The sequence below is a fragment of the Nicotiana tabacum genome, chromosome 22 (genome assembly GCF_000715075.1).
Source record: "Nicotiana tabacum cultivar K326 chromosome 22, ASM71507v2, whole genome shotgun sequence".
Taxonomy (NCBI): Eukaryota; Viridiplantae; Streptophyta; class Magnoliopsida; order Solanales; family Solanaceae; genus Nicotiana; species Nicotiana tabacum.
In genome coordinates this window covers 180560579-180586468 of record NC_134101.1, presented here as the reverse complement: position 1 = coordinate 180586468, position 25890 = coordinate 180560579, and the positions used below count along the sequence as shown (strand labels likewise).

The 25890-nt window shown below is 37.2% G+C and overlaps 1 long non-coding RNA gene across 3 annotated transcripts; it reads right to left on the bottom strand.

Annotated features, from left to right (window-relative positions):
- Positions 1 to 12989: 12989 nt before the first annotated feature.
- LOC107784964 (uncharacterized) lies at positions 12990 to 23897 on the bottom strand. Of its 3 annotated transcripts, none has more exons than XR_001647780.2 (4): positions 23241 to 23897; positions 21198 to 21312; positions 17604 to 21122; positions 12990 to 13484 (listed from the first exon to the last, which is right to left on the bottom strand). It is a non-coding gene; the product is annotated as an uncharacterized LOC107784964 (long non-coding RNA). The 3 variants fall into 3 exon arrangements; XR_012705219.1 differs by lacking the exon at positions 23241 to 23897 and adding an exon at positions 22259 to 23210; XR_012705218.1 differs by lacking the exon at positions 12990 to 13484 and adding an exon at positions 15370 to 16838.
- Positions 23898 to 25890: the final 1993 nt, after the last annotated feature.

Below are 25890 nucleotides of genomic sequence, written 5' to 3'. Positions count from 1 at the left end.
AACACCCACACTACTATAAGAAACTCCTTTTCTGTCATAGTATAATTTATTTGAGTAGGAGTGAGAGTCTTGCTTGTGTAGTAAATGGAGTGAAATATTTTTCTCCTCATCTGGCTCAATATGGCCCCAATTGCACCATCACACAACAGCTCAAATGGCTCGTTCCAGTCAGGAGCTACTATGATTGGTGCATCACTAACTTCTTTTTCAGCTCCTCAAATTCTTTCATACAAGCATCGTCAAACTTGAATCACACATCCTTCCCTAGCAACCTGCACAAAGGAGAGGAAATTTTTGAGAAATCCTTTATAAATAGGCAAAAAAAACTTGCATGTCCCAGAAAACTCCTAACTTCTTTCACTAAAATCGATGATGGTAACTTTTCAATTGATTCCACCTTAGCCTTGTCAACTTCCAGTCCATCTTTGGATGTCTTGTGTCCCAGCATTATACCTTTACGTACCATAAAATGACACTTTTCCCAATTTAGTACTAGATTAGTCTCCTCGCACCTAGAAAGAACTTTAGCAAGATTGGTCAAGAATTCATCAAAAGAAGGACCAAACATAGAAAAATCATCCATAAAGACCTCCACAAACCGTTCAACCATATCGATGAAAATAGTCGTCATACACCTTTGAAAAGTCGCATATGCATTACACAACCTGAATGGCATTCTCTTAAATGCATAAGTGTCATAAGGGCATGTAAAAGTAGTCTTTTCTTGATCTTTCGGGGCAATAGCAATCTGATTATACCCTGAATAGCCTCCAAGGAAACAATAGTACCTGTTCAGCTAACCTTTCAAGAATTTGATTAATGAAGGGGAGAGGGAAGTGATCTTTTCGTGTAGCATTATTCAACTTCCTTTAATCTATGCATATCCGGCAACCAGTCACAGTCCTAGTTGGAATTAATTCATTTTGTTCATTCACTACAACGGTCATACCCTCTTTTTAGGTACACATTAAATAGGACTTACCCACTTACTATCGGAGATATGAAATACTATACCTGCGTCGAGCCACTTAATCACTTTTTTTCTTACCACCTCTTTCATAATTGGATTTAGGCAGCACTGATGTTCCACTCTAGGCTTGTGTCCCTCCTCCATGAGTATTTTGTGCATGCAGAATGTAGGGCTAATACCCTTTATGTCAGACAATATCCAACCAATGGCATGTTTGTGCTCCCTCAGCACTCTTAAGAGTTTTTCTTCCTGTAATTTAGATAAATAAGAAGAAACAATCATAGGTAAAGTATTAGAACTTCCCAAATATGCATAGCGAAGATGAGATGGTAAGGGTTTAAGTTCCAGTTTAGGGGCCTCCTCAACTGAGGCTTTAAGGAGGTAGGCCGATTGGCCTATCTAGAGGCTCAAATTGGGATCTTTCTCTTATGTATTTGCAAGATGTATCCAAAATTTGCAACATATCCTCAACCTCTTCTTCAATTTCCAATTAATTAAACAACATTAATGTCTTTTATAGTGCATCTTCTATAAACGCACTTGGCTCCACTACTGGTTCATTTATCTCCACTACAGAAATCATGGCCAGGTCCTCGTAATAACGAGGTAACTGAATGGCTCGATATACATTGAAGACTGCTTCTTCATTGCCCACCCTCATGATCATCTTACCTTCTCAAACTTTGATAATTTCATCTCTAGTGGTCAAGTAGGTCGTCCTAAGATGATAGGAACTAACTCACCAGCCTCGTATTACAGGATGATAAAATCTGCAGGGAAAATAAACTTCCCAATCTGCAGCAAGACGTCCTCAATTACCCCCTCAGGATAAACATAAGATCTATCAGCTAACTGTAGTATCACTGTGGTGAGCCCAATTGTTTGAACACTGAAAACGGCATCAGATTGATACTTGCACCCAAATCACACAAGGCTCTACCCACATCAATTTCACCAATCCTCACGGGGATGGTAAAACTACCTGGATCCTTAAGCTTTTGTGGAAGCTTATGTTAAATCCTGGAAGTGCACTCCTTAGTAAGTGCGACGGTCTCAAACTCAGTTAACCTCCTTTTATTTGCCACTATATCCTTAATATATTTTGCATATTTTGGGACATCGGGGAGCATGTCCACCAAAGGGATGTTCAAGTGTATCTGTTTCAACATATCTAGAAATTTATAAAACATGTGGTCATCATTCTTCTTTTTCAATTGTTGAGGAAAAGGGGGTGGCACCCTATCTAATATATGCTCAGACTCTGTTTTGTTTCTCTCATCTACCTCTACAGGTTTTGGCATTCTCTCTTCTTTAGCCCAGACTACTCATTTTTTTTCTCAGGCACTTCTACCAACTCTCTCCCATTTCTCAACGTCACTGCATTGACTTGAAGATTTTTCTTTATATCACTTGGGATAGCTCCAGCAGGTCTAATATTCTAATTAGTAGCCATTTCCCCAAACGACCTCTCTAGATTTCTGAACTTTATGCGCAATTGTTGATTCTCAGCCCTAACTTGTTGATTCTCAGCCATAACTTTCTGATTGTCTATCAGGAGCTTTTTTATCATGTCAATCAAACTCTCTTCTGCTTGTTGTGGGGGTTTAGGTGGTTGATTGTAATTAGTTTGGGGCATGTTATTCTGACTTCCACCCCAAGAGAAATTGGGATGATTCCTCCAGTTCGGATTGTATGTCTTACCATATTGAAAATTTTGATTCATTGGCCCTCTAGCTTATTTCCCCACATAATAAATGGATTCGGGATTTACGGGGCATATTTCACTTGTGTGACCTTCACCATATAACTCGCAGCAAGGAGATATTTGTTGCACATGTTGCATCTGTTGTGCTTGGTGCATTGTCGCTTTATTCATCTAATTTTCTAATCTTGCTATATTTGCCCTCATGGCTGAGAAATAATCAAGCTCAATTACACATGCCTCCTTTTGTTTAAGTTCTCTTCGTGGTTCCCCATCTCCTTTCCCATTATTATCATTGGCAGTAAAATTATTTAGCAGTACCTGGATTTCACTATATGATCTTGCCATGCAATTACCCCCACATGTTAAGTCAAGATTCATATTTGATGTCTCATCCAACCCATCAATGAAAGTGTGACCCAACACCTCATCAGTCTAACAATGATATGGGAAGTCTCTGAGTAGCTTCTTGTATCTTTCCCATGCTTAATGAAGAGTCTCGCCATCTCGTTGTTGAAAACCAAGAATCTGGCTCCTCAATGACTTTGTCTTCTTAGTGGGAAAAACCTTGATTATGAATTGTTGTGCTAGATCATCCCAATTGTGGATCGAGTTTGCGGGCTCCTTCTGTAACCATTATTTGGCTTCCCCCAGCAGTGAAAAGGGAAACAGCGTCAGTCTAACGTAGTCTTTGTAATTATAAGTATCCGTAATTTCCAAAAAATTCTAATATGTGATGTTGTGGATCTTCATGAGATAGACCCACATATTGTCCTGTGGACTGGATCAGCTATACCATGTACTATTTGAGCTCAAAATGGCCTGTGATATCAGGCTACACTATAGCATGAGTCATATTATCAAGATTAGGCCTTGCGGCCTCGTTCACTAGTCGCTCTTCATTACCTTCCATCTCAAGTGGTTGAGGTTGAACTATGATGCCCAACTCTCTTTCTATTCCAGTTTTAGCTTCGACTTCCCTCCTTACCTTGTGAATTGTTCGTTCTATCTTAGGATCAAGAGGATGGAGGTTGTTCACCCTTTTACTCCTCCGCATTCAAGAGAAGAGCCTGTGTTATCACAAATAAAGCAAACTAAAAATTAAAAACTTGAACAAATGACGAATAAAAGCTTAATTTAAATAAACAATCAATAACTAAGTACTAAGTTCCAAGAAACGGCACCAAAAACTTGTATGTTCCCTAAGTACACGCAAGTATACGTGGCCGTCAAGTAATAAAGTGCCTCAAAAGTCAGATGTCGAATCCACAGAGGCTTAGATAAATTGTTAACTAAGAAAACTAAAATCAATTAACTGTCCAACATAATCGAGAGTGATATTTTTCTATTAAACTACTATTGTGGAAATTAAACAAGTAACAACTAATTTATCAAGAATGCGAATGTGTATGATGAGATTTTAATTCAGGGGAGATGAAAATTCCAGGGTTATGGTTGGTTTATCAATCATATTAAGTTCAATAATCACACTCGTTAATCCAGATTATCGATGGTTGCTAATTAACCGGATCGGTTATATGAATAGCATGTTCCCACAATACTACTTGCATGTCCACAATATATCAATCCTATATTCCTGTGATATTGAGTCTATCATGAACGAATATAATATGGTTTTTAACTAAGCAGTCAATCCTATATTCCTGTTAGGTATATTCCTATCCTAACCGTGAAATCTTTCCCTGAGCCACCGGTTCAGAAACAAGCTCTCTTTCATTCTATTTTAATCGAAATACGGCTTTCCCAAGCATAGCATAGATAGTAGGTTGGATTGGTATCTATGACAATTCACAAGTTAAAACTAGAATTAAAGAAACAACCACAAAATGATAATCCAAATTAATGAAGATGCAATTAATAAACGTTAATAATAATGTCAACCACAACCCTAGAAACTAAAGTGCATAGTCACTCATGTTCGTAGTAACAACTTTCCAAGTATTTTGCATAAACAAATTACAAAGAAAAGATGAAGAAATGAAGAACACGATGATTTTCTCCTCCAAAGAATGTTCCCAGTGTCTTCTCTCCTTCTAAAATAGTCTCCTTAGGTCTAAGGTATGTCAAAAGTCCCAAAAATAATATTTTTACATGTATTTATACCAAGTAAGGTCGGGCCCAAATAAAACCACCTTCTCCTTGCCGAAATTGGATTGTTACTCTGTAAATATTTCACAGGCGCACTGCAAGGGGCGACGCTCCATGTAGTGTGGTAGTGGATTTTACCAGGAAGTGTGCACTTTGAAGGTAGCAGCCACGACGTGCCACACGCGCCCCACGCTCCGTGGCTATGGGTTTTCTCAGAGCTTGCCTTTTTGCTTGATTTTTGAAGTTCAGACATGATTCTCGACCCCTGAACATGATCTCGGCTTAATCCCTTGGGCTTTTACTTATACTTCAAAGCTCCAAATAGCTCGATTTCATTCTGTAACATATTCATAGCTCGGAATCACTCCTACAAGGCATAAAACATATAATTAGTGCAAAAAACTAGCGATTAAAGCTCAAACTCAATTAAAGTGCAGTAAATTAGAGTGCAATAAGCGACTAAAATACGCAATTACAACATATGATCAGCCCATACCCGTCAGATCAGAAGAATGTTATTTTTGCAGATTTTAATCAAAATCTTATTCATTGGAGGAGTTGGAATGTAGGTGAAATAGCTAAGGCTATGATCAGGGGTACCTAGAAAGAGGGCTATGCTTTTTGGAAGTGTATCACCATAATATGTTGTCCTATAATGAAGGAAGTTTTGTTGATTTAAAGGTTGATGATAAATTGTATTTTTGATATTTTTTCTTTTCTATTGGAGCTTTCATTAAGAGATTCGCGCATATGAGAAAGGTTATTGCTGTTGAGGATATTTCTGATAAGCAGGTATGGAGGTTACTTGTTGTCTGTTGTGGCACAAGATACTGAGAATCACATTTTGCCAATTGCGTTCTGTGTAGTCGATAAAGAGTGCGATGATTCTTTGACCTACTTTTTTGTATAGTTGCAGCACATTGTTGATGATGGTGATAAGTTATGCATTATCTCATATCGGTATCTGTCTATTGGGAATGGCTTCAAAACAGTTTTTACATCTTGTGCCATCATGGTTTTTGCCCGAGTCACATTGCTGAAAATATGCGTGAGATGTTTCATTGTAGAATTTTTATTAAGCATTTCTTTTCTGCCGCACAGTCATACAATACTGAGGAATTCTTTGACCATTTTTAGCAATTGCATGATAAAAGTAGGGAAATAGCTAACTGCCTCGCGAATGAAATTGGGTTTCAAAACTAGAGCAATGCCTTCTTTGTAGGAAAATGATACGGCTTGTTGAAACATTGCAGAATTGCTTAACGCAATGCTTAAGGAATAAAGAAACTTCCTGATCATTAGCCTATTCAATCATATTGTTAAAAAGTTTGAAGAAAAATTCGAGGAGGCGTGTAATGAAATGAAAAATGGTTTGACCCTCTTTGTTCCTTCTGCTGAAAAGAAGATTAGGAATAATATGGTTGTCGGTGACGCGCTTCGAGTGAATCAATTAGAGAATAACCAGTTTACCGTCATCTGTCATGGCAGGGATGCAGTAGTTGATCTAGATTTAAACACATGTTCTTGTTGTCAGCTTGATTTAGAAAAGATACCCTTACCACATGCAGTGGCAGCTCTGAGATTAAGCTTTGGGGATGGATATGGTTCCTCCATTTACAATCACTTCTCTCCAATTTATAAGGTTTCAACATATTTGGTTGCATATGAAGAAATCATTCACACAATCTCTATAAATGAGAAATGGGTGGTGTTTGACGAGATTCAATCCACAAAAATACTTCCACCCGATGTTGAGCCTACAAAGGGTAGAAGGAAGTTTAAGAGATGGCGAAGCATTTTAGAACCTAGTTCTTCTGGCAGCAGGAATAAGGGAAAAAATAAATGTCCATTTGCATAGAACTTGGCCACAATAAAATGACTTGTAAAGTATCGTTGCAACATTCTTGATCTTTTAGCTACTGGTGTTGTAATAAAGATAATTAACTCTTTTAATATTCTAGACTTGTTGTTCGTAATCACTTGTTGTTCTACTATCAACTGTTGCATTGTACATCATAGGCTATTATTTATTTTATGGTCAACCACCAGCATTATCTATTGCAGACATATGATCTAGAGTCAACCCACCCTTATTTTAAGAAGGAGTCATGTTACCAAGTTGTCTCATAGACTACTGTTTTATAGTCAACCACTCACATTCTCTATTGTAGACCTATGATCTAGAATCAACCCCTTTATTTTAAGGAGTCATGTGACTTTCTGTCTTAGACTACTATTTTAGACTATTGTTTTAGAATCAACCACATGTAATCAACTAATGTTCTATTGGCAATCCTCATCGATATTTTCAATTTAACCAAGACTTGTTGTGCTAGTTTAGATAGTCTATTGACAACCACTGGTTTTGGTTTTTAATGTTTAATGTTAATAAGCGTTGGCAGCCAATATGAAAGGGACTTGTCTAATTAATTGAAATACATCGAATATGCCAATTCAAAGCATCAATACGTTTCTCAAAACTTTCAATAGTCACGTCATTTACGAGAAGTCATATGGAAAGGCACCATTTGATATTACAATCCAATATTCAATATACAACATTCATACTTAGAGGCATTACTTATTGACGACACTTCACTAGACGACACTCTTATACTTAGAGGTCTTACTTCTTGAGTTGTTACATGTTTTAGAATGACCAACTCATAATGGTATGAAATACACCGCCAAGTATAATTACTTTAAATGTTCCATAATGTTTAATAAGATGTTTAAATGCTATAAAATAAAATAAACCAAGGTCGAACATGGTGTAATCCTTATTTTAGTGAATTCTCAACCATTAGTTTACCCTCGACCGCAATAAGAGTTGAGGACGAAACCTCAAGTTGATACTCGACCAATAAAGAAGTCTATTGATATATGCTGAATGTCCAGGGTTGGGGTTAGGGTTCAGTGTTTATAGACTATTATAGGGGTTTATCAGCGACTAGTGGTTGATGGAAGATAGCTCGTGTTGTTCAGTAAATTAAAATATGTCTATGTGGCTTATCCCTAACCATATATTTTTTGACCCGTTGAAATTACCCATTTGACCCATTGAAAATTACCCATTTGACCAGCCATGTGATCAAAATAAAATTGATCACATTTTAACTATATTTTTTTGACCCGTTTAAATTAACCTATTTGACCCATTTTAATTACCCATTTCACCTGCCATCTCAAAACAAAAATGATCAAATTTCAACCCTAATTTTTACTTCCAGAAACAATTACTCAAACAATTGAAGGAAAATGAGTCAAGGGTCAAGTACATCCTTTGGATCGAGAAAGAATTGTCATTGCAGCATGGCTTCCAGTCAATTTACAGCTACAACTCCGGTGAATGATGGTCAGTAATTCTCAAAATGTTCCAAAAGCAAGTAGTTAGTTTATTGATGGACCCAGTGTCTATTACGCAACCTATGGGTTATGCCTAATGCAACGTTATATTTGATGAAGTTATTAGTACTAGACACATTGTCTACTACGCGACCAAGTAGCTAGTTTATTACTAGACATATTGTCTATTATGCAACCAAGTAGCTGCCTATTGTAATACAATAAGGAAGTGCTAAGGAAACAAAAATTACAGCGTGAACAATTAATAAACATAAGGTAGTTTCATTACATAGAGGCAGATGCAAATATCACAAATTACTACAAGTCCACCCAAAATGAATTTGTCCTATGACCAACACAAATTGAAATTACAATTATAAACCTAAGAAGGATCCATCCTTCCCCTGAAGAATCAACTGCAATTTTTTCCTTGAACAACTCTATCCGGTTGTCATTAAGCTGATCCAGCGATGTATCAGTTAGGAGGAAGTCAATAACCTTCACTGCATATGCTCCATTTCTTTCACTACAATAATAAAAGACACAATTAGTTATTAAAGAAACCAGAAGAATGAGTAAAACATAATGGATGACACATTTAATTTACCTTTGCTTAATGGATGGCACATCCATAATACGCTCCCAGGACTATTTCTTCATATATACATCTTGGCCTATGTCTTCTTGGCCAGTTTATATCAAAATCCTAGGCATCATGAGTGCGAGGGGTTGTACTAGTTCTTCTAGTATACCATCATTTATACAAACTGACATTGCTATCGTAAATTCGAAAACCATTGACAAGTGGAAAATAACAGGAACAAAATACTTGTTATTTATTTGCCACACACAGTAACACCTTAGACTTACACCACTCTATAGCCCCAGGTTTTGCAATATTTCCTTGAGGATATAGCATCAAGGGTGTAAGCCACAAGTCTTGAAAAGCATTAGTTGTCTCACAAAAGTCCAAATCCTTTCCCTCTTTACGGGCAGCCCCTTTAACCTTATTGCATGCAGTGTACATGTTGTTGCATAATGCAATATCTATAACAACACGACTACGTGCATAAAGGTGTGGACATTTTATGTTCCGTACATACATCAGTGCTAAAAATTCATCCACATGATAAATATCATAAAAAATTATACGTTAAATATGGAGCTACTAAAAAAAATAAATACACGCAGTGATTAAGGGACTTACAAAAAATTAAAACGAATAGGTTAGCACCGCACAACTACTCAAAAAACTTCCAAACATAGCTACCAGTCAAGAAGTTTTTGGGAAACTTCTCCTTCTTGTCAAACCATTCACAAAATAGTTTCTTATCTTCCCCTGAAATTGGTTTGAGTACATCTACCTTTCGTTTCTTCTTCTTGATCTGTTTCAGCTTCCTCATCTTTCTTGCAGCAATTGGATCATTCCTCAATCTGCTTTGCAATCTTGTAACCATGTACCAAGGTGACTCAACTAATTTAGAAGGCTCTCATTCTGATTTTACAATTTCCCAAGGATCTTCAGCACCTTATCTAATTTCTCATTCACAACCTTCAAATCTTCATGCACATTTGTATTACTTGGTTGAGCATTACATATCCTGCATGGTCCTCCTTTACCAATATTGGAAAAATAATCAACTAGTGGTGAACTAGGAATGCTCCCACCCAAAGTGCCATCATCATCAATGTCAACTTCATCATAAGTCACTAAGCTCACTGCACCAGGTGCCTTTTAATGACAGTCAACCATTACAAATCAACCGCTAGCTGGTCGATTATAGGATCTGCTACCTCATCATCATAGGGTACCAAATTATTTGTGTAGTCCATATCCATATTACGTAGGGTAGGAATAAGGTAAGTGTGCACCTCCTAAAATATAGCATAGATAGAAGCCAATAGATAAGCAATACAAAAAAAAGACACTAGGTCTATGATAATCTCCTACTTTGGTTGATTCTAATCTACTAGTGGAGTGTTATTGCACTCCATATCTTACCACACCAGGGTCATTAACTCTCTGCTTAAAGGGATCCCAATCAAGTTCAGATATCACTTTATTGTTGTGCCATCTCAACATCCTTGGCAGCAGCATCGATACGACCTTTGATTTCTCGACACTACGACCAAGTAGCAAAATTGCTTCGTACGCCCATGCCTACATTTTGTTATGAACCAAAAAGTATTAATTTATGTCTATAGTAAATAAAATAATAGTACTCAACTACAAAGAAATTTTTAGAAGGTTTTTTTTAATACTTACCATGAATGCCCATGGGAAGTCGTACAGGGCATAACTAGCCGATTTAGATTTTTTACCAGAGATTTGTTTTCCTTATTCTTACTCACATATGATTTGTACATTAGCAACATGTCCTTCTTTAAGTACTCAATTGTAAGCTCAAAACACACCTTTTCTCATGGATATTTCATAAAAACTTCCAGATTATTAGCCATACGAATCCACTTCTTATCGATGCATGCTATGTTATCCCTTACAAGCAAGACTGAATGGACAAACCACACCAATGCAATCTTAAACCTCTCGACTGTATCAAACCTCTTGGACTATTTCAAAAGAATCTCTGCATCTACCTCCTTCCTGCTAGACTGGCAAACTTTGTCGCAGAATATTTTGCCATTATCCTTTACTTTCTTTATTTTGTCTATACTGAGTTTGGCACCACAGTTCAATCCAGTCATAATATAAAACTCATTCAATCCAAAGTGAACAGGTTTCTCTCCAACTAAAAACCATAACTCGCGCTTCTTCGTGCAATAAATTCGGCGAAGCAACAGGGAATGGACAACTACTGTGTCCGGTGCTTTGAAAGTTTTGCAAACTTTCCAAAACAGCTACTATTGAACTTTTCCATCAATTTGATTGTTCTAAATTTATCCTTGAACTCATGGAATGAATTTATCCTAAATCTCACACTAATCTTGGGCAGAAAACATCTATGCTTTCTTAGAAAAGTCCTAAATTTGTATTTGGATGCGTCGATCGCCCTTAAAAACACAGGAATTGACAGAGCATTCTGGTCACCTTCAACTGCCGCATGTGTTTCACTTTCCAGCCCATCTTCACCATCTTCAAGTTGTTCATCATCTTCTTCTTCTGCTACATCTTCTTCTTTTTCTTCTTCAGCATATTTATTAACCTTCTGAGTAGCATCATCACCATTTTCATCATCCTCCACACATAAAGCTTCATCATCACTGTCCATTTTTCTTCGACAATTGTTTTTTCAGAAACCTGTTCTTCCATTTGAGTTTGTGCTGCATTTATGTCCACGTCTTCTTCCTCCTCCTCATCAACACCCTCTAATGGTAACCTCCTTGAAATTGATTTTTTACTAACATGTATGTCTTCGTCAACTAATCTAGACCTTGATCTTGTTCTTTTTCCTCCTATCACGCTTAGAAAGCTCAACATTTCCTTTACTAGGGGAAGCTTCATAACTATCTACATTTCGTTTTTGTGCAGTAGTTTTGAAGGCTCGTCAATAGTTTTACTTGGCGATGCTTCTTTTTTTGCATTTCCTTTCATGTTTGAAGGTTTTGAAGGTTGTGCAATTGCCTTTTTTGTCAAATGAATATGATTCTTACTAACTGATTTCCTCCTCATGTTACCTACATGCAAATATGCAATGTCACATTTAACAATTTCAGACTTACAATCAGAATAAGAAAAATAAGCCACAATTCCAGTTAACATCAATGACTAGAAAGAAATCGACCATTAGTTTATCAATAAACATTAAGTCTCTAGTTATGACAAAATTCTAAAATACAAAGCACAGAGGTAGTCCAAGAATCAAATATAATCGCCCACGCAAATATGATATGGTTATACACAACACAATCGATCTTGAACATGCACATGAACGAATCATTCTACAAAACCCGACATCAAAATGTTAGAAACCAAAAAAGAAAAATTTAGGATTTACCAAACTTGATGTGTTCTGAGCTTTAATACAGTGCTTTTTGGGTCTATAGAGATGATTCCACCCAAAATCGAAGGTTAATCCTTGTCCCTTTTTGTCAGAAATTGGTCCATGTCCAATACGCACTTAATAGTGAGTGCAAACGGTCATTGGGAGAATAGTACCCAACAAGAGTCGGGGTCGATTTATGCAGGGAGTTACTAGGGGTTTTAGGAGTATACACTTGACGAAAACGAATGGAATAACTAAATGCACTTCCACCAAAAGTTTTTATTTCTACGTCTAATTTTACTCTAGCAATGATAAGCTAAGAAAAGAAACTAGAAGCAAACGATTGTTTTTGGTGTCTTTCCAAATAGTTAAAAAGCCTAGGGTTTTTACCATAACCTAGGTGTTCGCCTAATGGGCTAAATATGTTAATACTTATTTTGTTGATTGGGGTATATTATAGCTCTCAACTCTACGTTACCCACTCAATATATCTCGGTCAAAGAGTGATTTTTCCCAATTTGTCTTTCTCAAGTCCAAATGGGTATCAAACAAATCAGGTTCTAACTATCTCTAGTTTGAACCCTTTAATTAGGCTAATCAAACCCCTCAATTAGCCGAATTCCTTGTTAGACAAGTTATCCTAGACTAGGTCCATCTTTCTCAATTAGAGACCAAATCAAAAAGGCATGAATCAATGTTTGTAACCATTAATTCTAAAATTGAAGCATAAACTAAGCTAAATAATCAAACAAATCATAAACAAGTATTAAATTTAGTACCTTTAAGGTTTACACACTAGGGTTTGGGTCACAACCCTAGTAAAAATCTAGCTACTCATAGTGGGAATTGAAGAAATAAAGAAGAAATTCTAATTAAACTCATAATCTAAGATTGAAATGATAAAATATAATGTTTAAACACTAAAATAGTCACAAACTTCCAAAAATGGCAAAATGTAACGGCTACAGTAGCTCAAGCTTCAAAACTTGACGTAAATATGTGAAACTTGTCTATTTATAGTGGCCCATCACTGATGAAAATGCCCCTCAGGAGGTTCTGCAGCCGCACAATTCTGGATTGCGGCTGCGAGGCATCTTCCGCGGCCGCACAATTCTTGTGTGGTCCGCACTTCAGCAAGGCTTCAGGTTTTGGTCTTGTGCACACTCTTTAAACTTTGAATCATTTTTCAATGCAGACCTTGTTCTGCAGCCGCATAATTCATGTGTGCTCCGCACATTGGCCAAATTCCTGCTGGGCTCTTTCACTTGATCTACGGCCGCAGATGGAATTCTACAGTCCACACTTTCTTCTACGGACCTCATTTCTTTAGTTCTGCACCCTTTTCTTGCCCTGTGATTTGGAACACTCCCTTTTGAGCCGGATTTCATCTTGGGAGATCAAAATTCCAACATTCCTGTAATTTGCACAGTTTCATTAGTTTCGGGAACATAAATCAATACTTTCGGACTAAAACAAAAGCAAAAAGTTGCTAATAAGTAGTCAAAATCCACACTTATCAACTCCCCAATCTTAAGTTTGCTTGTCTTCAAGCAAATAAATTATTTCCCACCTCCTAGAGTTAATGGTCACTTCAGCTACTCAATAGTGAGGCAGTCACACATCAGTTGGGACCAACAATTACTCACACTACTCATGCATTATCAACAAGGTAACAAGTCAAATATTCATGCACATATAGTACAATGTGACATTTAGCTTCAAGAATTGACTTTACTCATCAAAGACTCTTGTTCTATCATGTAGGTCATGGTGGACTCCAAACTCTTCCTCCTCTACTTTCCATTTGCCAAACTCTCTTAAAAAATTAGCACTCAATCTTAAGATTCATAAAAGGTTCACTCGTCACTCACAAGAGAATGTCACAAGTACGACTTCAAGTACCATAGGCTTGCCCCTCATGTAGATTGCCACTAATGTAAGCTCACTTAGTTTAAAATCAAGTAGGAATTATTTAGGGTTGTAATGAAGGATTTTGGATTAGGTTAGGATACCATGTGGGTAACTGGTTATGCCTTTCCTTAAGCACTCTACTTTCATTTCTTGGCTCACAATTGCCAATTCTTAGAAGAATTTTCTTTTCATTAGGGACTAGAGGGACTTAACATCACTCTTTCTTGTTCATTTCATTATTTTCTCCCTTTTTTTTAGTTGCTCATGCTAGGGATCATTACCTCTTTTTGGATACATCAACCCTTCCACTTATTCACGTTTTGCATTTTTCTTTTTGTTCTTTTCTTTTCTTGCCTTCTCTTTTCATAGAGATCATTTCTTATCTCTTTTTGTGCCTTGACACCTTTTTCAAATTCCTCATCTCTCCCTCAAATTTATGTTTTAAGCCACTTGTTTCACAAAAGTGTTAAAAAAAAATTGGGCGCCAAGAGAGGGTCACGACAAAATAGATAAAGTCTTATTACATGGTTATCAAATGAGAAAGGCTAGAGGCTCAAAGGGGTTGACTAGGGATAACGACATTGGTTGGTGATAGAAATCTCAAACAGGCCAAGGAAAGCCTACAATCACCTCTCAAACCAAGCAAAACTTAGGATTTCTCCTTGAAACACATTCGGGGCAAGTTCTAGACCATTCGCATGGATACTTGTACTAGAAACAATTCATCTCACCCCTCACGTAGCTAGACTGTAAAAGAGTATAAAGTCGAGAGCCTACAATGACCATATTCAAGTATAAAGATCACTATGGTCCAATTAAACAACTCAATGATTACCAAAGTCACTTAAGAGTCACAAAGTCACTAACTAGAGTTATTTCTTTCAAAAACCTTGTCTCTACCCATAAGCACGTAGTTAAGTGTGTTGGTACCAATTGAAGCATGATTAAATCTTTGAGAATGACTTGATTACGTCTTTTTATTCATTACAACTACTATTATTACCTAAACACATAAACGAACTTATTCCCTTAAGAAGGTTGTAACGCGATCCATCATTGGGACGAGTCACTCAGTTCACACAACAACTACCTTTGGAAAGAACTGTGGCGTTAAGAAAACCTAAGGCTTATTATCTACTAAAGTACAAAAAAAAGTTACTTAACAAAACAAGAACTAATATGGAAAAAATAATAAGCTAATAAGCAAAAACTACTAAAAAGAGGTCAATATACATAAGAGAAAAGAGAGAAGCTAGATAAATACAAATAAGAAAAGAAAGAGTATCATCAAATTATTACAGACCAAATGTATCAGTGTATCAACTTGTCAAATAAACTCCACCCGCCACTTCCCCCCTCCCTGAATAAAAGTATGCATTGTCCCTAATGCTTAGCAAAATAAGAGTAAAAGAAGAGAGGGTGAAGAAAACTCCCTAAAGATTCTTAGATATCTCAGTGTCCCCAGCAATGTCATCTCCCTCAGGGTCAGCCAACTGAATCACATCATCATCAAATCTAGGTTTGAGTGGGTTGGTGATCATCTCTCACACTGTCTCAGCAACGTCGTCAGCAAGGTCTGGCTAGTTAGACTGGCCAGCTGGTGCTACCGGTGCATATGGTGCTGAAGGATCTGGGGCCGACTGGTGCGGGTCAAGCAGCATGTCAAAGGGAAGGTCGCTAGATGTAGCAAGTCTAGTCACCTCCCTCCGGAGCTTGTCTACTGATCTCTTGCTTACCTGGGACTTCCTCATCTTCATTACTTTTTTTTCCTAGCTCCTCTATAACTGACCCGTGCCGCACCAATGTACCCATAATAGTCTTCTGATTGTGTAGAATCTTCTTCAGTGTCTCATCAATATCACAAGGAGCATGTGGTGTTTGTGAAGTGGACTACGCTAAAATAGTACTAGACAAGTCAGACAACTTAGAAGTAGTCAGTTGTATCCATTTGTTGAGACTTTCCAATGTCTAGGAGACTCGTAGAGTGGGTAGGGGAATTGTGGGCACATGCACTGCTTCAGAGAAACTCTAGTGGTTGTGGTCGGAGATGAAGATAATAGTGGAGGCATAGCAGCGGCACTGGTAGAAGGCTCATGATCGGTGGATGGAAGATCAACTGCCTCAGAATCTACCTTTGTTGGCTCATCAGACTGGCCTGTGGTGGTAGAAGGTTGGACTTTCTTCTTTCGGTTGGTCGTATCCATCAGTGGCATAGAATTAACGGACGAGGTATTCTTTGGCATTCTCTACCCTCTCGGTGAACCACATCCATCCCTTTCGTGCCATGAACTATCTCAATATAGTTGGGTTGTACTTCTCCAAATCCTTTAATAGAAACTATCACTCAAGAGTTAGCAACCTCACTGGCCACCACATACAGAAACTGGTGAAGGCGACCAGACTGACAAATCAATCCTCCCAAAACCTCTTTCTTCTTTGATCTTTCAAGCCCCATAGTTGTATCATCTCCTCATCTACCATCATTAGGGATATCGTATATAACTTGTGCCTTAGGGACTGGTGTAGCCGATGGCTCAGAAGCCTGACTAGCACTCTCCAATCCCTTGGAGGTGTTGTGAGATAAAGATGGCTCGTCCCTAAGCTGGTATCTCCCCTGCGGCCTCGACTGTGTGGCCGGTTGTTCCTCATAAATAGAGGCAGAGTTGCCCTCTGACACCTCCCTAGATAGGACATAGGATCTAGACTCGGAGAGATCTGCACCTCTCCCTCTACCGGCTGTTGTTTTCTTTCTTATTGTCTTGGGCTGGCCAAGTGGCAAGGCACTTTTTCCTTGACCTCGTGAAGATTTACCTCTCCCTTTTGGAGCTTTGCCTCGTCCTCTTGATCGAACCATTGTCTGTATCAAGCAGAGGAGATTGTTAGTTGCAATTCATTGTTCAAACACATACAGGGTACATGTAGGTAAGGGAGAAACCATAGGACATAGTGGGGCTGTATAGTTGAGTCATGCCTGCAGGATAAGGGATCTGCGGTCCATACAATTTGTCATGGGGCCGCAGATGGGAACTCGCGGTTCGCACATTTCTGTTGTGCGTCCATGGAAAGGAAGTGCGGTTCGTACATTTGAGATTACAACCGCACTTCTGAGGCCCAAATTTTTGAACTCTCTGAAGATAAAGAAATGGTCAATCTACGGCCGCAATACAATTTCTGTGGTCCGCACAATTTGGCTTGCTACCGCACCTTGGAGTCTCAAAAGTGAAGACTCTCTGATGACAGAGAAAAGCCTAATTTGCAGTCACAAGAGGAAATATTTGGTCCGCACAATTTGACCTGCGCCACAGATTCCTACCTCATACAAGTGTCTAAAATGCATATCTATGGACTGCACAATTCAAGTGCGGCCGCATAATTCAAACCATTATGAACATACAACTTTTTTAGTCTAAGATTTTACAATTTCTTGCACAAGTAGGCATGGAAACATGTAAAAGCATGAAATTTCACTAACTCAGTCCCTGTAGAGCATGTACCAAGTTAACCCAGTTAAGATCTACCCCACATGAACACACATTGGAACTTTAATAACAGATGGCCTAAAAAGAACTAAAAAATCTACTAATTAAACTAACTTAAAAATTAATATGAAATTGAAGCATACCAGATCAAGTGAATGCACTGAGCGAGTAATCTAGGTGGCTCTGTGTGTGGACAGTGAAAATCTCCAAGAAAAATCTGCAGAATGATAGTGTTTTGTTCACAGAGGAAAAAGTATAAAATGAGGACCACTGTTCTATTTATACCCAAAATTTTGAGAAGGGAGAAGAGACGAGTGCGGCCTCAAATTTTCATGTGCAGTCCGCACCCTACCACCTAGTGGTTATTCTCAGAAACCAATCTGCGGTCCGCACAAATAAAGTGCGATCCGCACGCTCTTGAACAATTAGCCATATTTTTGTCCACAATTCTTGTAAGTCACTCACCCCTGTAGCACACTTCAAATCAAGTTAGAACAAAAATAACACCTACTTACAAAAGAAAAAGGAAAAGAAACATGGGTTGCCTCCCAAGAAGCACCTAATTTAACGTCGTGACACGACACATAATACCCTCAAGTTAAATGAATGACTGCCACAACATGGCTATCTCCAACCTTTCCCAAGCAGTGCTTTACCCGATGACCATTGACTCAGAATACTTCATTATTTTTGTTCTTCAAGTCTAATGCACCAAAAGATTTCACACCCACAATTTCAAAAGGTAGGGCTTATCCCCGAATATCCACCAAGGTCCACCCGATAACCTTCTTCCTCTTTTGTAGCACCGTCAATGTGGAATCTACCTGCACGTTAGTCAAATAAGAGGAAAACGGTAAAGTAGAACAAGGACCAAGAAATTCTACCAAAGATGTGGAGGCAATGGCTTCAACTCCAAGGTAGGAGGCTCTTTAATAGAAGGCTTTGTAGGAGGAGTTCTCCTATTTTCAATATCCAAGGGCAATTTCCAGGGTGCATAGTTGTACAACCCCATTCGTGGGAAAGAGATCACACATTCCATGAAGCAATCCATCTCATCATCATCAAAGTTAAGCAAGATGACCTCCAACATTGATTGTAGTACTTATTTTATCAACAATAACATCGGTCACCAAGTCCATAAAAGAACACACCTTATTTCTATTTGGCTCCCGCATGGACTTACACATATGGAATACCACTTTTTCATCATGACCAACCTGGAAGGTGAGTTCTTCGGCTTCAACATCATAAAGAGACTTATCCATAGCAAGGGAAGGCCTCCCAAGAATAATCGGCACTTCGTAATCAACCTCACGATCTAGAATGACAAAATTTGTCAGAAGAATGAATTGAAGAAACATGAACCAAAACATCTTCAATCACTTCCAATGGCCTCTTCATGGTACGATCGGCCATTTGCAATCTCATAGAGGTGGGTCTTGGTTGCCCAATTCCCAAATTCTTGGAAACCGAATAGGGCATCAAATTGATATTTGCCCCAAGATCACAAAGAGTTTTAGCAAACTCGACACTTCTAATTGTAAAGAAATTGTGAAAACACTGGGATCCTCCAACTTAGGAACCATTGAATGCTCAATTGCACTCACTTGATGAGTGACTTTGGTGGTCTCAAAATTCATTGACTGCTCTTTTTGTCACAAGATCTTTCATAAACTTTGCATAACCGGGCATTTGTTCCAAAGCTTCAACTAATGGCATATTAATTGAGAGACTAGTCATCATTTGGATGAACCTCTTGAATTGATTCTCACCATTTAGCTCGGAAAGTCTTTGAAGGTATGGAGGCGGAGGGTTAGGCAATGGTGCCTTAGCCTTTTGCACTACTGGCTTTGGTATGTCAATAATGTGTTCCCTAGACGGTTTCACTTTCTCTTGAGTCTCTTCCACACTATCATCAATGTCAATCCTAACTTCATCATAAGATTGCACCACATTGTTCGGGATCTCTTCTTCTTGCATCACTTGATCATCATCAACACGTTGCCTTCTACTTGAGGTGGGTGCATTCCCGCCTCTTCCACTTCTTGTGATAGCCGCCACGCATGCCCTATATTGTTACCACCCTTTGGGTTTACCACCGTGTCACTTGGTAGTGCCTCCTTAGTTCAAGAATTTAGAGTTTGAGAGATTTGCCCGATTTGAACTTCTAGGATGCGGATAGATGTGTTGTGTGAGGCAAGTTGGGCATCTGAATCAACATTCTTTTCCATCATTTGCTTAAACATATTTTCAATACGGCCCATCTCATTATTTGAAGAACTCGAACCATGATAAGGATAAGGAGGTAGGTTGCTTGGTTGTTGGTACATTGGGGGCCTTTGAAAACACGACCCCCGGTTGCCTTGATTGTTGTTCCATCCGCCTTGATTATTACCCTCCCAATTTCCTTGGTTGTTTCCAATCCAATTTCCTTAATTGTTGTTGTTATACCAATTCCTTTGATTATTGTTTCCACTCCAATTTTCTTGATTGTTAGAATTCCAATTTCCTTGATTGTTTTGAGATCTCCATTGTTGTTGGCTTGGGCCTTGGAAGTTGTTTCTTTGCCCTTGAAAATTATTCACATATTGTAGTTCCACTTCTTGTTTATTATAGGATTCATTTTGCTCAAATCCACGATCTTCTTGCACTTAAGTTTCCACTCGATTTTGCACTTGTGGACCCTTGGTCCTCCTCTTGTTCACCATCATGTACACTCCTTACATATCATTGACTTGCTTAGGAGTTTGCACTTGATTTAGTTAGGCCTTTGCTAGTTGAATCATGGGTAGTTGTCAATTCGGCAATGGCTTGCCCATGGTCTTGCAATTCTTTGTGAAGGTGGATCATATTCAGGTCACCTCGTGGAACATTGGCCCAGGATTGCCAAGCCGATGATGTTTCCGCCATTTCAGCCAAAATCTCACATGCATCCGCATAAGGCATAGTCATAAAGTCCTAATTGCTAGTTGATTCACTACACATTGGTTGGTTGTGTTAATCCCACGATAGAAGGTTTGTTGAATCATGTTTTCCGTCATATCATTATTGGGACATTCCTTAACCATTGTTCTATACCGCTCCCATATCTCGTGTAATAGTTCATTCGGCTCTTACCTGAATGCCAAGATCTCATCTCGAAGTGTAACCATGTGTCCGGGAGGAAAGAACTTAGAAATGAACTTTTCTGCCAACTCCAAGTGTAAATCGAATTGTTCGGCAATCGTTCGAACAAATCTGAAGCTTTTCCCCATAGAGAGAAGGGAAAAAGCCTTAGCTCCAATGCATACTCGGAGACATTTGTTTGCTTTATCCCCCAACAAGTGTCCACAAACTCCTTCAAATATTTATACGCATTTTGTGTTGGAGCACCGGTGAAGAAATCTCGTTGCTCAAGCAAAGTGAGCATCAGATTGGTGATTTGGAAGTTGTCCGCCCTAATACGGGGAGGGACTATTACATTAGCATAACCTTCGTTGGCCAATATTCAGTGTGGAGCCGCTCGTGGTGGAGGTAGGGAGGAGCGGGCACATAGTCATGAGGAGCCCGGCCTCTTCGATTGGCATGAGGTTCAAGAGGTACCTCCTCAACTTGCTCATCCTCGCCATCCACATCCCCCAAAGGCACATTTCCGAGATCATTGTTTGCTTCAATGGTTGTACCTAAAATTTCTCACACAAGTTAGTAACACAGAAGGAAAGAAGATATTCAAAAACAAACCCAAATATATAGCTAACCTCATTTTAACTCCCCGGCAACGGCCCCAAAAATTAGTCCACATCCAATCCGCACTCAATAGTGAGTGAAACAGTCGTTGGAAGAATAGTACCCAACAAGAGTCGGGGTCGATTTCTGCAGGGAGTTACTAGGGGTGTTAGGAGTATACACTTGACGAAAGCGAATGGAATAACTAAATTGCACTTCCACAAAAGGTTTTGATTTCTAATTCTTATTGTTATACCCCATTTTAACACAGATCAAATTAAGGTATAACATATTGGTGATTCCTTAATTAATTATTAACTAAAGAGTCACTACCTAACTATATTAAAAGGTGAGTTAAGGTACCCTAAATTATCTATTATTAACTCTGTATGGTCTACTAAACATTAGAGATTCTAAAAAGGGTTCAATTAATCTTAAAGAGAAGGTGTAAGGCACTCCTTAAGATCCATATTAAAATGGTTGACCAACCGAACTTAAATTAATTAACCAAGGTTTTGTAAAATCATTAAAGGGTAAGGAAAATGTCTAATTAAAACTTTATAAGTAAAATATAGATCACTTGTAAAACTCCACGTTTGAATTTGAAGATTCAACTCTCATAGAACATCTAGAACAAAATGAGCAGAGGTTCAAAGGAACGTCATTTTCGAAAAGATCAAATCTTAAACTAAGATACTTAAGAAAGCAAATGCATTTTTGTTCTTTTAAAAGGATCAAGATCTCGAAAGCATGATATTAATTTGACTTAGTGTTGTAGGAAAATATTAGAGGGAAAACTTTTAACTAGGCTAAAACTGATATTCTTTCTTTTTAAGTCATAATCATACAAAATATATGCTCTTTTTATGTGATAAAGAAAAGTATCTTGATTGTAGGATAGAGGGAAGGACCTAAGTGATTAATAGAACTCTACTATTAATCATATTCTGAATGTGAGTTTCAACATAGAATCCAAAAACAAACTTGAGATAAACCCAAACACATAGATCAACAATCATAGAAGAGTTAAAATAGGACAAATGATAAAGAAAATAGAGGAAAAATGCCATAGACATCCCCAAGAAATTTTTACTTGTTTTTCTTATTGTGATGATTCTATGCGAGGATGAAGAGTCTTGCATTAAAATTCCATGTTGCTCCAAAGTATACATGCCACGAAAAGGAATAGAAACTAATTCTTATTAATATATGAAAGCCAAAATAAGAGAAACATAGAATGCACATTTGCCAAATATATAAATGACTTGAACCTGACATGAAATTTACATATGCCTAAAAACTTAACAGTGTTTCAAACAATGGCATTGTAATGAGATCCTAAAGAAAATGATACTTGACATTAATACACTCAAACTCAAAATGTTCTACTCTATGATCATACTATTGCAACTTGGAGTCATTTTTAAACAAGCCGTGAAACTAACTAAATTCTTGAGTGATAAATTATATTTAGACAAAGGTAGGTGATTCAAGTTTTATGGATAAGAAAACTAAGTACCGGGTGTCTATAATAATATTACAAAATTATGTATCTTCTAAGCAAATCAAGTTTTCTACCAGATAAAGAAACTAAAGCTATTTTTTAATTATTATTAATATTATTTAATCAAAGCAAACTGTTGTCCTATAATAGTCTAGGAAACTAGAATGCCAAATCACACTTTCGTTTCTATATAATATCTCGGGTTAAAACATAAAAAGAGAGACATGGCAGAATAGAACAATTTTTATGAGCATCTCGATATTTATGGAAAGAAATATTCATAGACAAAGAGGTTCCAACAAATCAACACAATCGCAAATCAATCTAGGCATCAATATTATTTAAGATAGACTTTAGATATGGTTTCTAAGACAGAGACAACTCTATAGTCATATTTGAAGAAGAACCAAAATATTTTTTATTTTTATTTTTTTATGATGAAATGCTATTCAAGATTCACAATAGAAATAAATCTACACCAACATTCTCTAATACAAAGATCCTAACGCATAAATTTCTAAAATGCAGTATTTTAACAATCAAAAAATAAATAGAGTGGAGTAGAATTTACCTTTTGTGGGGCAGTGAACTAGGACTTTGAGGGCTTAGATCTACTACTCCTTAGTTTTCGAGAATATAAAAATGGATATTAAATATTGAGAAATTTTCCACAGATTGTAAAGTTTAAGATTAAAAGAAAAGTAGAGTAGATATAAATTGAGTTTTTTGGGGGGAAATTTTCTGGTCATTCCAGCTTGGTGAGGCTGGAGCTTTGAGGAAGTATTTATAGGTAAAAATAGCTAGAATTGAGATTTGAGTTTTGAAATTCAAAAAAAAAGATATAGGGAGTCACGGGTCTTGAATTCCAAGAGAGCCGTTTGAAGAGATCTTCATAAGAGATATTGACTGAATTTCCCTATTACTTTAGATTTTCAAAGATTTGGCCTTGACAATTCATAAACAAGTAAAGATTCAGTTTGACTATTATTTGCACTTTGTACCCTTTTGCTTGAAATAGGAGAGAGGGAATAGGAAGCATCTGAATTTTTGTGAAAATGGTGGGATATGCTCTAGCACGCAGGGATTTGAAAGTCAAGAATTGGCCAAAAAAATAAAGGAAAAGTCAAGAATTGGCCCAAAAAAAATGAAGGAAAAGTTAAGATGAAAGGAAAAGGAGGTAAGGATTGAAAAGGATGAAAAGAGAAGGGGGCGTTTATTTTCTTGGTGAAAGAAAATATATTTTGACTTATTGTAAAAAATAAAAGTGGAGAAGAGGACAAAGGAGTGGGGTAGCGTGTGGCTTAGTGTATAAGTGTGAGTTTGGCGTGTGATTTTTTATTGTTGGTACTGATATGGTAGTTACGTGGACCTTATGTGGAGATGACATGGCACATAGTAGAGTAAGTGGGCTGGTGGGAGCAGGCCTACGATTGGGCTATTTGTGGGGTTGGGCTAAGTGATTTGAGAATGTAATATTTGGGCAATTAGCCTCCTTTCTTCTTGGGTATTTCTTTGGGCTTCTACTTCTTATTAAAATCTCTTAATTAATCATGTTATTTAAATAACTACTTAAATTGTTCGACTCGCTTTATCAAAACTTATAATTTGCTAGCATTTAATTTTGCACAATAACTATTACACTAATTGTAAAATAAAGAGTAAAATTTTGTAAAGTATAGAATTAAAATAAATACTACTATTTGATTAAATGAACGAAAGTGATAGACTTTTCGAAAAGACAACAATAATATTAAAATAATAGTAATAATAATAATAGAGATAATAACAATAATAATACTAATTAGGTTTATTTTGGGATGACAATGGTAAAATAATTGTTCTTAAGCTATTAGTGATATTAGAAGCTTAAAGAAATATTTTAGAAGAAAGGAGGGACAAAATTGGATGTCTAACCCTAATTTTACTCTAGCAATTATAAGCTAAGAAAAGAAACTAGAAGCGAATGATTGTTTTTGGTATTTTTTCAAATAGTTAAAAAAACCCAGGAATGTGACCATAACCTAGTTATTCGCCTAATGGGTTAAATACATTAATACTTATTTTGTTGAATGGGATGTATTATAGCTCTCAACTCTATGTTACCCACTCAATAGCTCTCGGTCAAAGTGTGATTTTTCCCAATTTGGCTTTCTCAAGTCCAAATGGATATCAAACAAAATAGTTTATATGAACTTAAGTTGAGTTGTCGCTATCTCTAGTTTGAACTCTTTAATTAGGTTAATAAAACACTCAATTAGCCCAATTCATTGTTAGTCAAGTTATCCTAGACTATGTCCCTCTTTCTCAAGTAGAGATCAAGTCAAAAAGGCATGAATCAATATTTGCAACCATTAATTCTAAAATTGAAGCATAAATTAAGCTAAATAATCAACACCCAATCATAAACAAACATTAAATTAAGTACCCATAAGGTTTACACACTAGGGTTAGGTCAACCCTAGTAAGAATCTAGTTGCTCATAGTGGGAATTGAAGACAATAGAGAAGAAATGCTAATTAAACTCATGATCTATGATAAAAATGATAAAATATAATGTTTAAACACTAAAATAGTCACAAACTTCCTAAAATAGAAAAATGTAACGGCCACAACAGCTCAAACTTCGAAACTTGACCTAAAAATGTGATACTCGTCAATTTATAGTGGTCTAAAATTCATTGACAAAAATGCCCCTCGGGGGGTTCTGGCCGCACAATTGCATGTGCGGTCCGCAGATTTCTTCAGTTGGCAAGATCTTGGATTCTGCAGCCGCACAATTCTGGATTGCGGCTGCGAAGCATCTTCTGCAGCTGCACTATTCTTGTGCGATCCGCACTTCAGCAAGGCTTCAGGTCTTGTTCTGATGCAAGATCAAGAATGCTAAAAATTCATGAAATTCAAGAAGCGAAGAATCCATCCAAGATTAGGATTTCTTTTCCTTAAAGATTAGGATTTGTTATTTCTTATTTCCTAGTAATTTAATTCTTGTTTTAGTAGGATTATATTTGTAGTTCTAGTCAAACTAGAATTGTTAGTTGGTATCCCATTCTTACTAGAATTCTTTTTCCTATTTTAGTTAGGATAGATTTTCTTAGCCTTATTCTTATTCTAGTCTAATTAGGATTAGTTTTCCTTAACCTTACCAATTTTACTCATTGTAAGGCCTATTTAAAGGGCTTAATATGCTGAAAATAAACATTAGTGATTAGTTTTTCTAAGCT